Consider the following 12,250-nt stretch of genomic DNA (forward strand, 5'->3'; position numbering starts at 1 on the left):
GAAAATGTTGGTATAGTAGAAATAGGAGAATGTTTAACTTTCTTCCTCAAAACACAAATATTTTGACAAGAACCAACACAGAGAACCAATTAAGTTGAGGAAAATCTAAATATTTTTAATGGATTTTAACTTTTCATATAAATTATTTCGTAATTAATTATGGTACCTTAGATTAAGGATTGGTTTCCGCTGTGCTCTAACTAGATACCGCAGGCGTAGTCGCAAGGTGTGGAAACTAATACTTCGCCCAAGTGGACGTACTCGAGTCAGTCTCGAACAATGTGTTTTTTAATCGACTTCAAAAAAGGAGCAGGTTCTAAACAGTAAACCATAACAATAGATATAATATGAGCTAAATAGTATAAAAATAATTGCGTATTTTTATACAATCTAATTCTAGTAAGTAGGGGGGGGGGGAAGGGGGAGAACGACAACAACATCTAATCGGCCCCAAATGTCAACCTCACCTGCACGCGGTAGCTCCTGCTAGACAACGAATGAGGCTCTGCGGACCGACCTGTGGCGGGATAACTACTCACATCTGGCGGGGCAACCTAACAAAAGAGGCTTCAGCAGCCTTGAGATCCAAATAATCCTTAAAAGGACTTTTTTTTATATGAGAGGGGGCAAACGGGCAAGAGGCTCACGGGATGGGGAGAGGTGAGGCAATCGCCCATGGACATCCGCAACAACAGGTGTGTCAAGAAATGCGTTGCCGGCCTTTACGGTGGGAATATGCCTTTTTCTTGAAGGTCCCTAAGTCGTATCTGTTCGGGAAGACCGCTGCCGGTAGCTGATTCCACAAAGTGGCTGTGCGAGGCAAGAAATTGGAGGACAAGGACTGGTGCAGAAGGCAACGGGAAACCACTGCAACCAACTTTCCCAAGAAAGTCATCATGAAAGTATAATCAGAGAGATCACGAAAGCCATGCAATCCGCCTAGCAACCGGCGCCGCATTGCTTCCGGGGCAGGCGGTGGGAAATATGGTACCGGCCACGAGGCAGCAGGAGACCAGGCTCCTCCTCATAGGAGCATGGAACGTGCGCGGCTTACTTAGCCCCGGGAAGATTAACATCTTGGAAAGAGAGATCAACAGGGCGCACCTCAATAGCTGTGGTTTTAGTGAAAACTATTGGAGAGGTATCGGATACTTTTTTACTAAATCCCATGCCGTATACTTCTCTGGAAATGAAGCAGTAGCCAGAACGGTGTTGCTCTCTTAATACCCGCACACCAGAAAAACTGTGTGATCGGCTTTGAAGCAGTAAACGACTCTAATAGAGAAGCTCTGGTAATACTAGGCGACTTTAATGCTAAAATCGGAGAAAACTCTAACCATCTTAGCCGTTGTATGGGCGGATTTGGTCTTGGAGCACGCAATGAAAGAGGTCAACGTCTCATACAGTTTGCGACCGAAAATGACCTGGTGATAGTAAATAGCTTTTTCCAACATCATCCAAGTAGACTATACACTTATCACCAGACGGTAAATATCGCAATCAAATAGACTACATCTTGGTTCGATCGCGATGGAGAACATCTATCAGAGATGCTAATACTCTAGCTGGTGCAGACTGTGGATCTGACCGTCAACTACTGATCTCAAAGTTTAAACTAAAACTAAGAGCAGTTCAAAGTCTCGTAAAGCAGAGCAGAATCGAAGTAAAGGATAGCTCGAAGCTTACGCTGCAGCAAAACGAAACTGGGTGGAATGGAATAATGCAAATTTAATCGGGGAGATACCTGACGTGCTGTGGGATCGAACTAAGAGGCTGGTAACAGACTCCATTGCGGCACCTGAATTACCGAATGTGGCATACAAACGGCAACACTGGACAACAGATAGCACCCTAGAACTGGTCGAACGGAGACGCACATTAAAGGCAAAAGGGGCAGAGGTTAGCTGAGAGAGTGGCTTGAACAAACTATCGGTGCAAATACAAGCAGGATACAGGCGGGACTATAATGCCTATCTTCACAAATTATGCGAACAAATCGACGCTCACGCTAACAGACATGAGTCCAGGGAACTCTATCATAAAATTTGATCCATCACAAAATCACTCACTTCCAAAACCTGGGCCGTTAAAAACAGTGATGGTTTGGTAGTTCCAGAGCTAGATCGCATAACTGAAGTTTGGAAAAGTTACTGCCAGTCCCTATTCCTGGACAATCAGTCGCAATAATTTGCACTTATAAATAAATAACAATAATCGTTAATTAGATTGTATAAAATACGTAATTATTTTTATACTTTTTAGTACCTACATATTATATCTAATGTTTTGGAATAGTGTTTTTGAAGTCAGTTGTTTTTTTGTTCATTTTTTTTAGGGCTGAACAATGATAACAAGAACGTGAACAATTACATACTAGTGCTTTTTACACGTTATCACGGAAGTATCGTTACCTAGTGATATTTGATACTTATTTACAAAATATGTAAAAGCTTTCTTCAGCTTTCCTGTACACGAGATAATGAAAGAGAATTGGCGCCAGTTGGTAGCAAGAGAGAGATGTGAAGAAATTTTCAAAACAAATAAGCATATTTATATTTCATCACTAAATGATTTAATTTGTTTGGATTTAACCACATTTAAAATTTGACAAAAGCTGTCATACAAATATATTTTGGTATCCGCTTAGTGTAAGCATATACCAAAAAGATATCCAAGTCTAAAAGACAAATTTAATTTTATTCAAGGAACTTAACATTTAAATAAGCAGTTTAACTAATTATTATATGTAAATAAAAATATTATATTTGAGTATTAGTTTCTCTCATTAAATTTTATCTTAACTTATTAAATCCAAATCCCTTTAGAACACAAGCCAATAAATAAACATACATAAACTTTCCCCTTTATAATATGAGTGTAATTTTTGATTAAAAACGTACAAACCCCTCGACTGAACAGATCTTGATCGGAAAATAAGGACAGACTGATGAAAGTAAAACTTATAACAACCCTCTTTTTCGTCTGGGTTTAAAAAATATCTAACTCCTACTGCACTGATGTCACTGTACAAATCGGGTTCTTAATTCAAAATACGCAGCTGAAACTGAAATTGTGTTTACATTGCTGCTTATTGACCAACAACATCTTAAAAAACTGGAGTAAACGAAGAAATGTATAGACATAGCAGTCGACGGTTATTACGGTGTCATTTGTGGCATGTGCCATATTTCGACTTTGATTTTGTTTGAGGTGCATTGTCTATATGTATAGAACGTCATTGCCTACATCTATCAATATAAATATAAATCTCTTATCAATAAGCGACACTAGTTCAAATGTGCAAATACTACTTTCACTTGATTTTGTGGTGTATCCTTTCCGAATCGTCAGTGCCCCAGGGCATAGATTTTCAGATAAACCAAAACCGAGTGTGCCGTACGGCACCCTACTCCCTCACCAAGTTCTGACCCATATTTTGTTTATAAGATGGTTTATTTTGCATGGTCTTATAGCTTGTTTCAATAGCTTTCTTATACATTCATTCAAATCATCCTAATACGCAATCTATTGCTACACGTAAAATAATACGCTAAGACAGAACGCTGCACGAGCCCCAAAACCACGCCGATGTGAGGCATACCGCGCGATCAGAGTTCCCGGAACGGAAAGGGTATTAGCTGCCATCAAAAAGGAATCAATTTAAGAACTTTTTTTCACTAGGCGTTTATGGCACTTGCGAGCCTGCCAAAACATCAGGAGCTCACTGTTAACCTACGTCATAGCAAATATCCTAGTGACTTTAATAGCAGTGCCTAATAAAAATAATTATTAGCAGTAGTGGTGACCCAAATACTGAGTTCATTTAATATAAAGTAATATACAGGACTCAGGTCTGATGAGAGACAATCAACTAATGGCCTATATTGTGTAGTATTATTTGAATTGCGCTGTGCGTGCTGATGTTTTTTTATTATAACAAAAGTATAAAATTACGACGAAACTCCATAAATATTTTGCAAACTATGCTACTTTTTAACCGACTTCAAAAAAGGAGGAGGTTCTCAGTTCGTTGGTATGTTTTTTTTATGCTTGTTACCTCAGAACTTTCTACTGGGTGAACCAATTTTGATTTTTTTTTATATGAGAGGGGGCAAACGGGCAAGAGGCTCACGGGATGTGGAGAGGTGAAGTAACCGCCCATGGACATCCGCAACAACAGTTGTGTCAAGAAATGCGTTGCCGGCCTTTAAGGTGGGTGTATGCTTTTTTCTTGAAGGTCCCTAAGCCGTATCTGTTCGGGAAGACTGCCGCCAGTAGTTGATTCCACAAAGTGGCTATGCGAGGCAAGAAATTTCGAGCAAAACGCGCGGTTTTGGAATGCCAGACGTCTACGTGATGCGGATGGTACTTTGCACGTAATGTCCGGTGGTGGAATTCGGCCGCTGGAATCAAGTCGAACAGCTCCTCTGAGCACTCCCCGTGATAAATGCGGTAGAAGATGAAGAGCGAACCCACATCTCGACGCAATGCTAAAGAATCATGCCGATCGGAGATGACTTGATCGTCGATGATTCGAGCCGCTCTTCGTTGTATGCGGTCAAATGGAAGAAGCTAGTACTGGGGAGCACCCGCCCAGAGGTGAGAACAGTATTCCACGTGAGGCCGAATTTGCGCCTTATAAAGTTGCAGGCGGTGATTTTTAGTGAAGTACTGTCTCGCCTTACTGAGTACACCAAGCTTTTTAGAGGCCAGTTTGGCCTTCTCTTCCAAGTGACCACGGAACTGAACGTCGGTCGATATATCGACGCCAAGTATGCCAATACAGGCTGTGGCAGTTATAGGAGTGATCTTGAATCGAGGGGATACGACAAACGGAGACTTTTTAGTGGTGTACTAGTGTTTTCTTGGGGTTGAATTGGACTTAATTTTGTCGGCCCCATTCCGAGACTTTGCAAAGCATAGTCTCGATTTGAGACACAAGTTTGTTTCGGTTCTCGTCGACGCTATCCCGGCACATGTTGGCACGACCGGTGTAGGAAGCATAGCCTGTGCTGTCATCTGCATAGCAATGTATACTGCTAATAAAAGCTAGTGACCCATTTGCACAACTTCTCGGGAAGCCCCTAGGATGGCAGTTTCGCTATAAGCGCTTTATGCCACACCCGATCGCAGGCCTTCGCTATGTCCAAACTCACCGCCAACGCCTCTCCCTTCGACTCAACCGCTTGCGCCCATTTATGGGTGAGGTATGCAAGAAGACCAGCTAAACGACCCTGACGGAAACAGGCAGTTGCTGATCAGCTGGTGCCCCTATAGGTATCCCAAAAGCTGGCGGTTGATGATCGACTCCATTGCTTTGGAGAAAATTGAGGTAATGGCAATGGGGCGGTAGTTGGACGGATCTAAGCGTACGAGTATACCTTTCTTAGGGATCGGGTGCACTAAAGCCGCCTTCCATAATTTCGGGACTACGCCTGATGAGTAGGAGAGCCGGAAAAGACGGGTAAGGACCGGCGCCAGTTCCATAGCACATGTCCGCAGCACTATCGGGGGAATGCCATCGGGCCCGCTCGATTTGTGAATGTCCAAGGTGAGAAGCGCCTTAAGCACGGCGCCATGCCGGATTTTTACCTCCGGCATGTATGAATTGCGCCGCGGAATATGCGGTGGTGGTGCACCTAGGTCATCTAGAGGCGAGTTGGATGCGAAGAGGGAGCCCAGGAGATCAGCTTTCTCTTTCACGTCATGGGCCAACGAGTCATGATCCCTGTGCAGCTGCGGAATGGCTGGCTGGCAGAAGTTTCCTTGGACAGCCTTGGTGAGCGACCAGAACGAACGAGTTCCCGAGGGAAGGCGTGCAAGTCTCTCGCCAATTCGCGTCAGCAATAACTCTATTGAAGGACTTGGAGGCATGATTGAACTGTTCTTTAAGTTCGCTGGAATTCACATCCTTAGATACCACCGCATTGATCCAAGCCTGATAAAACTCCTGCTATCGGCAAGAGGCCATTTTGCAGGAGCGGTCAAACCATGGTTAGGACTTGCTAACGATAGGCACAGAGGAGGATGGAATGAAGAGTTACATACCTTGCAGTACCACATCAGCAACAGCGTCAGCAGCGGCATCTGGATCACCCAGCGAAAAACAGATCTGCATCCACGGGTAGGATGCAAAAAAGCACCGCATCTCGTCCCACTCTGCTGACCTATAGTGCCACACGCGGCGACAGCCTAAGAAGCGGGGCCGTGTTAGGCGCGTGATCGGCACGGTGCTCCGGATCAGGCAGTGGTCCGACGATCCTAGAGGAGGGCCAATGGAAACTAGGTAGCGGTCCGGATGTGAGGTCTACAGAAGATCCATTAGTGAAGGTGTATGATCTTCCACATCTGGGATTCGCGTTGGCGCAATAACCAGTTGCATCAGACTATATGCTAAGGCCAAGTTGTGAACAGATCTCCCTGTATGATCGGTGGTACGTGAGCCTAGCCATTCGGCGTGGTGGGCGTTAAAATCGCCAAGAAACACGATCTCTGCAGTGGGGATCTGCTACCACAAGGAATAGTACAACAACACGGTGTAGCCGTTTGGGTGTGTTCGAGGAGCTGGTCAGTCTCTGCGTTACCGCTATGCGACCTATACAGGCATGCGTAGATTCGCGTATGGTCATCGCAGTCTACACGCAGCCAGATGATGGCAAGAAAACTCAGGCGTCGAGAACAGACATCCTCCCTGACAAACGCACGCGCCAGCCCGTGGTATAAAGGAGTGTTCCAAATTATACCCCGGGTATGAAAGGTAAGATGAATAAGCCAGGGAGGATATCTGTGTGTAAAAAATAATTAACAAAAAATCATGTCTATCTGAGGCATACCGCTCAAACAAATTTTTCATTTTCATTTTCAACGTATCAACTTTTTCAATTGTTCATGCAATAAAACGACATGGATGTTGTCCTACACAAATATTTTCGGTCGTAAAGACAATTTAATACAGGCGATTATAAGATATCGAGCCTTAATAAACCTTTATCATTCAAGTACAACGGATATTTGGTAGGCTAAGATTTATAAGTTTAAAACTAGAGAAGAAAAATTTTAAAACTTAGGTGGCTTGGGCACGGAGAATGGCGCTGGTGTGTGGCGCGACTTGCGTCGACACTCTGGCTCCTTCTCATGTCCAAGTTACGTCAGTTGGTTCTGTGACTGCTGCTTCGACTGCCAAAGACAACAAACGTCGTAAATATATTGGTCTCAGTGAGTCATATATCTTTGTGCCGTTTGGTGTCGAGAGTCTTTGCCCGTGGGACCCAGAGGCGCGGAGAATTCACAAAGTACTATCTACGCACCTCAACAGGGCTACTGGATACCCAAGCGCTGGCAGCTATTTCGGTCAACGGATTAGTCTAGCTATCCAAGGCGGAAATGCTGCCAGTATTCTTGGTACACTTCCCCATAATAAGTCTTAATTAAACGTAATCCTAGTATTGTAAATAGTTATAAGATTTGTTTTTTTGCAAATTAAACTAGATATTTTATATCTAGTTTATGTAAAATTTGCTTCAAAGTATGTTTCTAATTCAATGTATCCGAAATGTTTAAGTACGCAAGTGTAACTGGAGTGAACTGAAACCTCTTAATGTCGTGAAAGATCACAGTCTGGATTTACCGCCCGCAGTTACTAGTGTAATTGAAGTAGCTCCCGAGGGATTCTCTGTGCATGTGTACACACATATATTTGTATTATCAAGGTTTGAAGCTACAATGATACTATTAATGTAAAACTCAAGTAGAGTTAAGGATTTTATAATTTAAGCTATTAAATACCTGGATGACCGAGTCTTGCTCGGATTTTTAAGAAGGTACAATACTTGAATAAAAAAAACTAATAGGACATCTGGATTCGAACCGGGGTCTGTTGTTTTCCGGATCACCCAATGTCCCATCTGAGCTATTATAGTCTTGTATATAGTGGCGAAATTTACCTTTGTATTCTAATGTTATTGTTTTTTTATTTTTTTTTATAGAATAGGAGGACAAACGAGCGTACGGGTCACCTGTTGTTAAGTGATCACCGCCGCCCACAATCTCTTGCAACACCGGAGGAATCACAGGAGCGTTGCCGGCCTTTAAGGAAGGTGTACGCGCTTTTTTTGAAGGTACCCATGTCGTATCGTCCCTGAAACACCGCACAAGGAAGCTCATTCCACAGCTTTGTAGTACGTGGAAGAAAGCTCCTTGAAAACCGCACTGTGGAGGACCGCCACACATCCAGATGGTGAGGATGATATCCTAACTTGTGGCGTGTCGTGCGAAGGTGGAATTCGGCGGCAGGAATCAGGTTAAACAGCTCTTCGGAACACTCCCCGTGATAAATGCGGTAGAAGACACACAATGGAGCAACGTCTCTACGCAACGCCAAGTGATCCAGCCGTTCACAGAGCACTGGGTCCCCGACAATTCGAGCTGCTCTGCGTTGCACGCGGTCAAATGGATCGAGCTGATACTGGGGTGCGCCAGACCAGAGATGACAGCAATACTCCATGTGTGGCCGGACCTGCGCTTTGTAGAGCGCTAGTATGTGGGCCGGCTTGAAGTATTGCCGTGCTCTATTAATGACGCCCAGTTTCTTTGAAGCCAATTTGGCTTTGCCTTCCAGATGACCACGAAATTGACAATCGCTCGAGATTTCGAGACCCAGTATTCCGATACTAGGCGCGGCCTTAAGAGAAGTATTCTCGAAGAGCGGTGATACGACAAATGGGGTTTTTTTAGTGGTAAACGCGCAAACTTGAGTCTTCTGGGGGTTAAATTGGACAAGGTTCAATTTACCCCATTCCGCGACCCTCTCAAGAGAGGACTCGATAGAAGACACAAGTTTCTCCCGGCACTGGTCGACGATTTCCCGAGAGAGACCTGCATGGCCCGTGTATACGGCATCACCAGTGCTATCGTCTGCATAGCAATGAATGTTGGAGGTGTCTAACATATCATTGATATGCAGAAGAAACAGCGTGGGAGACAGCACACAGCCTTGGGGCACTCCAGCATTTACGGGCTTCGGGTTCGAGCAATATCCGTCGACAACGACCTGTATGCTGCGCCCAGTGAGGAAGCTGGAGGTCGACTTGCACAAGCTCTCGGGAAGCCCAAATGATGGAAGTTTGGATAGGAGCACCTTGTGCCATACACGATCAAAGGCCTTCGCTATATCCAGGCTAACTGCCAGGCCTTCCCCCTTGCTTTCAATAGCCGCTGCCCATCTATGTGTTAGGTATACCAGAAGATCACCTGCCGACCGACCCTGGCGAAACCCGTATTGTCGGTCGTTGATCAACTGGTGACCCTCTAGATATACCAAGAGCTGACGGCTAATTATGCTCTCCATGATTTTGGAGAGCAGGGAGGTAATAGCAATAGGCCTGTAGTTTGCCGGATCCGAACTGTCTCCTTTTTTTTGAATCGGATGGACAAGGGCTGACTTCCATGAGTCAGGGACTACGCCTTTAGAATAAGAGTGCCGGAATAAACGCGTTAGCACCGGCGTCAACTCAGGGGCACACGTTCTAAGCACGATTGGAGAAATGCCATTCGGCCCGCTCGACTTTCTGACGTCCAACGAAAAACAGAGCTCGCCTAACAGTTTTCTGTCTGAACTGTACTTCAGGCATAGAGCTCTGACACCACGGGATGGTCGGCGGTGTATTTCCGTTGTCGTCAAGAGTCGAGTTGGAGGCGAAAAGAGTGTGATCGGCTTTCTCTATTGCCGTATGGGTCAGGGTGTGTGGGCCAGGGTTCCTCATGTGCAACGGCGGCATGGACGGCTGGCTGAAGTTACCAAGAGCAGCTTTCGACAACGACCAGAACTAGCGTGTTCCGGTCGGGTAACTGGAAAGCTGCTCGCCGATTTTGACGACGTGTTTTGACTTTGCACGGGCGATTTGCCGCTTAAAAAATCTGGAGGCACGGTTGTATTTCCTCTTAAGAACTGTGCAGTTCGGATCCTTTGTGCCCAGCGCCGCAACCCAAGTTCAATAGGCCTGTTTTTTGCAGTCAGATGCTGCTTTAACAGACGCATCGAACCAGGGCTGTGATCTGCCACCGATGGGTACTACAGAGTTTGGTATAAAAACATCCATACCCTGTAGTATCACATCGGCTACTGCAATGGCGCAGGCACTAGGATCATCCGAAGGGAAACAAACCCTGCCCCAAGGGTAGGATGCAAAAAAGGAACGCATCCTATCCCAATCTGCTGACTTGTAGTGCCAAACGCGGCGGGTCGCTGGTGGTCTGCGACGTTGGCGTCGGATAGGCACTACACTCTTGACCAGGCAATGGTCGGACGTTCCGAGAGGGGCGTCGACAAAGACCTGGTAACGATCAGGATGTGTAGTCAGCAGAAGATCCAATAAGGACGGCATGTGGCTATCCACATCCGGGAGCCGCGTTGGCGACTCAACCAATTGGGACAGACCATACGCCAATGCAAAATTATGCACAGATCGCCCTGCGTAGTCTGTGGTACGTGATCCAAGCCATTCGGCATTGTGCCCGTTGAAATCACCCAAGACTACGATTTCAGCGGAGGGGATCTGTGCAAGTACGTCGTCAATTGCCGCTTGAACGCAGCCCATGAGATGATCGGTTTCTGCGTTACCACTATGGGACCTGTAGACACACGCATAGATGCGGACGCGGTCCTCTAAATCTACGCGGAGCCAGAGAGTGGAGAGGTCCCTACCCTCAAAATTGCCGAGACGGCGACAGCAGATATCCTCCCTAACGTACACACATACTCCGGCATGAGGCAAAAAATTGTGCTCAATTTTGTATCCGGGGTACGTTAAATATGACGTATCGCTAGGTCGAGATATCTGCTGCGCCGTCTCAAGGTGGTGGTGGACCTTGGACTCCCCTATTCTTTTTACGCCCCGGGAAAAGTGCAGGGCAAAATATTGTAGAAGTTTCTCATTATAAAACGGATAAAACTAGATTTTTTAAAATTGAAACCTAGCTAGATCGATTTCACGCCCCCGAAACTACCTCTATACTAAATTTCATTAAAATCGTAGGAGCCATTTCCGAGATTCAGATTATATATATTTAATTTATATACAAGAATTGCTCGTTTTAAGATATATTAAGGATCATGTATATCTTCTTGCTTGTAACTATAATATTTAAAGTTTTTGAAAACACATTTAAAAATAAAGTTGCAGCAAAATAAATTTATTCAATAAAAAATGTTCCTGTTGTAATTCTATATTCAGAAAATATTATAGCTTTAAGTGGACTTATTTACGCTAATAAAGTCCCAACTAAGTAAATAAACTCGTAGCTTACAATAAAAAATGGTTCGCTGCTGTAAATCTTAATACTTAATGCAATTTTTCTAAATAATCAGGCAACCTGGGAATAACTTTTGTACGATATTATATTGGTCACATTCGTTATGAAAGAATGGAAAATAAGAAATCTGCGAGAGTTCTTTATGATCATTATTTTTCTTATCGCATAGGGACAATTGTTTTGTAAGCGGTGGTAGTGATATTACAACAATAATAATTATAAAGATTATGACGTTAATAACTTTTATAATTTTAGAAAAAAAATAAAAAAAAAATAACAAAACACAACTGACTTACTTACAAACCTACATTAGCTGACATCGACTCAAAAAATAGCAACAATCGTTACTAGAATTAGATTAATTAATTAGATTGTATAAACATACGCAATTATGTATATACCTTTTAGTGCATATTATATCTATTGTTTTGGAATAGTGTTTTCTCATGGTTGCCATTGTCAGATCTAGACCAAATTGGACCACACATCAATGGGACCACACGGGAAGCAGCAGAATTTCAAATAAAAAAATAATTATCAAAATCAGTTCACCCAGTCGAAAATTCTGAGGTAACAAAAATAAAAACATACCGATTCCTCCTTTTTTGAAGTCGGTTATAAATGAAATCATATGACGAAATTATATATCATTTATTTTTCATAGAGCTTTTGCTTATAAGCCTTGTTATCTCGTAGCTTTGACAAATTAGATATGTCGGAGAAATTATATCAGGAAAATTTACTATAGCCTCTAAATCATAAATTGCGGATAGCATTTCGTCAGCAAATGTTGAACCTTGAAATTGTTTTTCGTTTTTAGGTTTTAAAGTAAGTTCTTAATTGCATTTACTAGAATTACTTTTAAAATTGGGATATGATTGATAAAGGCAATGTTTCCGTCTGCATATAAAATTAAACTAAAACTTTAAGAGTATTCGTA

Source organism: Leptidea sinapis, chromosome 31 (genome assembly GCF_905404315.1).
Source record: "Leptidea sinapis chromosome 31, ilLepSina1.1, whole genome shotgun sequence".
In the NCBI taxonomy this organism is placed as follows: domain Eukaryota; kingdom Metazoa; phylum Arthropoda; class Insecta; order Lepidoptera; family Pieridae; genus Leptidea; species Leptidea sinapis.